This window comes from Montipora capricornis, chromosome 9 (genome assembly GCF_036669925.1).
Source record: "Montipora capricornis isolate CH-2021 chromosome 9, ASM3666992v2, whole genome shotgun sequence".
NCBI lineage: Eukaryota > Metazoa > Cnidaria > Anthozoa > Scleractinia > Acroporidae > Montipora > Montipora capricornis.
Genome location: NC_090891.1, coordinates 6445020 through 6450019, shown reverse-complemented (window position 1 = coordinate 6450019; position 5000 = coordinate 6445020). Strand labels below are relative to the sequence as shown.

The following is a 5000-nucleotide window of genomic DNA, read 5'->3' as shown; positions in this document are numbered from 1 at the left end:
GTGACAGTTGATTGATTATTAGTGATTTTCATGTTACCTGTATAAAGATAAGCGATTGCACATTAACGCCACACAATAAAACGAGTTGCAACTCATTTCATATATCATTTCGTTCATCCGTTCGATCCTGGTACATAAACGAATGCAACCGACAATTAAATAACCCAACCTTCTACGAACAACAAGGAAAGGACAAGACTGTCATGATACATAAAAGAGTTGCTGAATACGTTAAACGCATGTTCAACAACAAACTTATTGACCTAAAAACAAAACCGTACCTTGTACAAAACGACCCCAGACCTGGACGCTTCTACATACTCCCCAAAATCCATGAAGTAAACAATCCTGGACGACCCATAGTTTCTTCTAATAACCACCCCACAGAACGTGGGGCGTCTCTCAGTTTGTTGACTACTACCTAAAACCATTAGTTTACACTGTTCCGTCTTACGTTAAAGACACTACTGATTTCCTTAACAAACACAATCAACACACTTCCCGACAATGCCATACTTGTCACGCTTGACGTCACTCCTCTTATACCAACATCCCTCACAGTGAAGGTATTGAGGCTTGCCGCTTTTTCCTTCGCAAACGCAACGATAAGCCCCTTCCCACGGAAACTCTTTGTGACCTCATACAGATCATCCTCAACATGAACAATTTCACATTTAACAACAAACACTACCTACAAAAACACGGTACTGCTAGGGGAACCAAAATGGCTCCTTCATTTGCCAACCTTTTTCTTGCCAAATTCGAACATGACGCGCTCACTAACGCACTGTATCTACCTCATACATGGCTCAGATTTCTGGACGATATTTTCGTTTTTTGGACTGAAGCCGTTCAGATAAACTGAAAGTATTTGTCGATTATCTCAATAACCTTCATCCCACCATTAAATTCACTTGTTCGCATTCCCTCACAAATATTCCATTCCTTGATGTGATGGTCTCACTCAAGGATGGACTCACTCAAGGATGGCTTCTGACATTTCCCGGAACGACGCTCTTATACGCAAACCTAAACAACAGACAGATACTGTTCCGTTCGTCATTACCTATAACCCCGCTTTACCTAACATATGCCGCCGTATAATTCACAAACACTCTAAGGTGCTTTATTCATCTGGTCACTGTAAAAATGTTTTTACTAATCTCCCTTTAGTAGCCTACCGGCGTTGTAAAAACATTAGTGATATTCTAGTTAGAGCTAAATTGCCGGAACCTACTAACACCGACCAATCTGGATCTCTATCCGGCTCGCTTCGGTGCAATAAAACTAGTTGCACCGCCTGTCCTTTTATTGAGGATGGCCGTAATCAATATACTTTTTAGAGTACTGGACAAACCTTTAAAATCAAATCACATATTACTTGTGAAACCCCTAATGTAATTTATATGATTCAGTGCACTAAATGTAATCTTCAGTACATCGGAGAGACCAAACGTCGTCTTAAAGACCGCTTTAATGAACATAGGCGACCTATTATAAACCCCTTTTGTAAACCCCCCAATGCGGTTTCACGACACTTCCTGACCAGTGGTCACGCGGAGGATCACATGATCCTCATACCGCTCGAACGACTGCACACTAGCCGTGACTCCATCAGAAAGGCTCGTGAGGCATTCCTCATACACAGAGGAAAAACACTGGAGCCTGCAGGCCTTAACAGAAGAGATGAAATGTAATTTAGTTTAGCTACCTTTTAATTTTCTTTTGTTTCTTTTATCTTGTTATAATGTATTATTCTCTTTCCTCTTTTTTATGCATTTCCGTTTTTATTAATTTTACACATCACGTAGCCTTTTTATGTCATTTCCGGTAAATATAAAGATCTTGTAACAAGCATTTATCCATTCAATAAACCTAATGAAGGCTGGTGTTGGCCAGCCGAAATATTGTAACAACGCATACGTTCACGTTGTCTTGACCAACCTTTGCAGTATATTTGCCATTTTAAATCTGTATATTAGTCAACTGAACGTAAATACACTATAAAACTTAACCAATCCGATCATGGACGGATAAACGATCTTTCTCCACGATTCCATGTTGCAGTGGGTCTGTTTAGCAATAGGTCACAGATGACGTCAAAAACAGGGATATAGCACTTTGACGTAATCTATTGTCTATATAAATTAGAGCAAACTGGTTGCTGGTAAAGTGTGCGTAATCAGACGAGACCGGTCGGATTGACAAGATCTGTTGCTGTGTGCTGCTCATTGTTTTTTTCGTCGCTGTTTTCCCAAAGGTAAGTGAAGTGATGTTGATTTAATCGAAGTATCACTTGCAAATATGACTAAAGCTACTTATCAGCACACCACTCCAGAAAGCTGTGTAGACCTGTGTAGTTGTATGTTTTGAAGGAAACAGACGCTGCAATTCGCCCCCGCGCGGCAATTCGTACCTGCAAACGATGCCGAGTTGTTTCACTGACTCAGCTGCTTTTCACAAACAGGAGATTCAAGTTCTCTCTGCGTAGTGCTGATTTAGATAATTGCAGTAGAGTTGTAGTTTTATTTGTTTTCTCGGAGATATTGGCACTTTTTTGCTAGTTTAAATTCGAGGTGAAATAAAGCTTTGTTGTTGTTGTTGTTTGCAAAGCACCCCACAAGTCCACTTTCCCTGAATATTTCTGGGCAATCGGTATAATAAAATATATTATTTAAATAGACATCGAACGCACTTTACTAATCTGTGATTACTCCTATTTATACAATATTTTGTAATTGTAAGGCGTAATTCCGAAAGAAGTCACGAATACAGTGTTTTGCTCTTTTTCTCTCTGATCGTTCGATTTTTAATCACGTCGCTTCAAGAGAGAGCTGTAATCTTACCTGCGTGCCCGGTCTCTCAGTATCAATTTCTAAATGGTCTTGATAGCACAAAATATTTTTACTAATCCATGATTACTCCTAGTTATATAACATTTTGTAACTGTAAAGGGTAATTCTGCTTTAAAACGAATACAGTGCTTGGCTCGTTTTCTCTCTGATCGTTCGATTTCTAATCACGCCACTCCGGCCAAGAGAGAGCTGTAATCTTATTGGTGAACTTAATTGGTCTCGTCACTATCAATTTCCAAATGGTCTTGATAGCAAAAATATTTTGACACGGAGAAATTTATCAAAGGAGCCGCTGTTCTGTCTCGGACCTTCAATTTTTTCATCACAGGGGTCATTGACAAGTTTCGTTTTAATCTCAGTTTTTTTTTAAGTGTTGACAGGCTGTAAAGAAGCATTGCGGATGCGCCAGAGCAAATAATGCTTGTCCAGTCCAACAAATTGATTTAAATGCAAAAAAGTTACAGCTCTTCGGCCGAAAAATTAAAACTCATAAGAGTTTTTTCAAGAGCAAAAAGGGAATTTTTGCCAGTATGTTACCTTACCTACAATAGGTACCACCCAAAGTTCTCTGCGATCGGATTTGTCGCTGTTTCCCGCACAGAAAATCAGCTAAAGTTGTCCCTCCAAGCGCTGCAACAAGCTCTGGCTATATAAGTTCAACCAGCAAATTATTTAAGGAAGGAGGGATCAGAAGATTTTTAATCTGTAATTGTTTATCAGTTACCAGTAATTGGATCCATGCTTTATACGCAAAGGGTTCTGGGATTTTTTAATTTTAAAACTGATTCTTTTAAAGTAGTGTTCCCTCCCTAGCAATCTAAAGAAGGTTGCAAGGCAACATTGAAATCTCCCCCAATTACAAACTTGTAATTGGACTCCAGGACTTCCCAAACGGGAATAAGTTCAGATAAAGCCTGGAAGAACGAGGATTGATTCGACGTTTTATTTGGCGCATATATATTTATTAAAAGAAAAGGGGTGTCTTGAATTGTTGCTTCTAAGATCAGATACCTGCCTTCATTGTCAACACGCGACGATATAAGCTTGAAGTCTAACGACTTATAAACAAGGATAGCCACACCACAGCTATGATTAGAACCATGCGAAAAGAAAAACTCACCGGGCCATTGTTTTCTCCAATGATTAGCAATTTCAACCGTGCTATACGTTTCCTGTTGAAAAGAAATATCTGCGCTCTCATTAATCAACCAATAAGTAGTAAGACTTTCTTTTTTGCGAATGCACGAATACCTCGTACGTTTAACGAGATGGCTTTGAACTTAAAGTTGTTGCGATCCATGATTGCAATTTACGGTATTTAAAACTGGTTGCATGGAAGACAAAAGGACAGTTGAAATCAGGTAAACCAAAACGGTGCGAAAATATAAGAGCACTCACGTTTTTAACCGCCACCTTGGCTGGGGGCAAACACGGCCAAATTTACAGTAAATGTACGGGATTTCGGCCGACTTTAAAGCGCTGTAGCGCCGCTAAAAAGAGACAGATTTCCAACTTTTGCTACGACTTTAAATAGCGTTATTGATATCATTCATTCAACAGAAAATAAGGCCATTAAGGAAGGTATGACGTCCGTAAATTCGAATAATAAATCTTCTCATGTTGCTTGTAATTTCGCAACAATTTGCCGTGATGATTTTAGAAGGGCTTGTATGGAATGTTAAACATTCGTTTATGGTCGTTGTAGCCCGAATCTCTTCTTAATATTTCACCAAAATAATCTCAGAAAAAATATCTTTTAAAAGAAACTATAACTGTGGAAATCCGTCTCCTTTTAGCGGCGCTACAGGGGTTCAAAGTCGGCCAAAATCCCATACATTTACTGTAATTTTACCCGTGTTTGCCCCCAACCAAGATGGCGCCAAAAACCGTGGAAGGGTCTATTATAAGAAATTTTAACGTAGCCAGTAAAAAAAGACTGTTGAATGCTACGCTAGATTGGGTCTACCTCACTCGAGAAAAAAAAAAACATTCGTTAACAAGAAGTATAAAACATAAAGTAAGTTACGAATACAAAAAACCATTTGTCGATATGGCGCTGGCCAGGTCATTTTTGTAGGTGTTTGCATTTTTCAAACGCTGTGAAAGTGTTGAAATGGATTCTAACGCCATTTAGACACTGAATTT

The 5000-nt window shown here is 39.0% G+C and overlaps 2 protein-coding genes across 3 annotated transcripts in view; one reads left to right on the top strand and one right to left on the bottom strand.

Moving 5' to 3' along the window:
* The window catches only part of LOC138015592 (uncharacterized), a 37625-nt gene that overhangs the window by 31775 nt on the left and 850 nt on the right, over window positions 1-5000 (bottom strand). The window contains exon 2 of the transcript XR_011125585.1: window positions 3976-4027. The gene's annotated coding sequence lies outside the window, so the exon portion shown is untranslated. The remainder of the gene's footprint in view (window positions 1-3975; window positions 4028-5000) is intronic.
* Window positions 2101-5000, top strand: part of LOC138015596 (perlucin-like protein) — a 13357-nt gene continuing 10457 nt past the window's right edge. Inside the window, exon 1 of one of the 2 annotated variants that reach the window (XM_068862677.1) lies at window positions 2101-2260. The gene's annotated coding sequence lies outside the window, so the exon portion shown is untranslated. The remainder of the gene's footprint in view (window positions 2261-5000) is intronic. The other variant, XM_068862678.1, reaches the window with a different exon arrangement.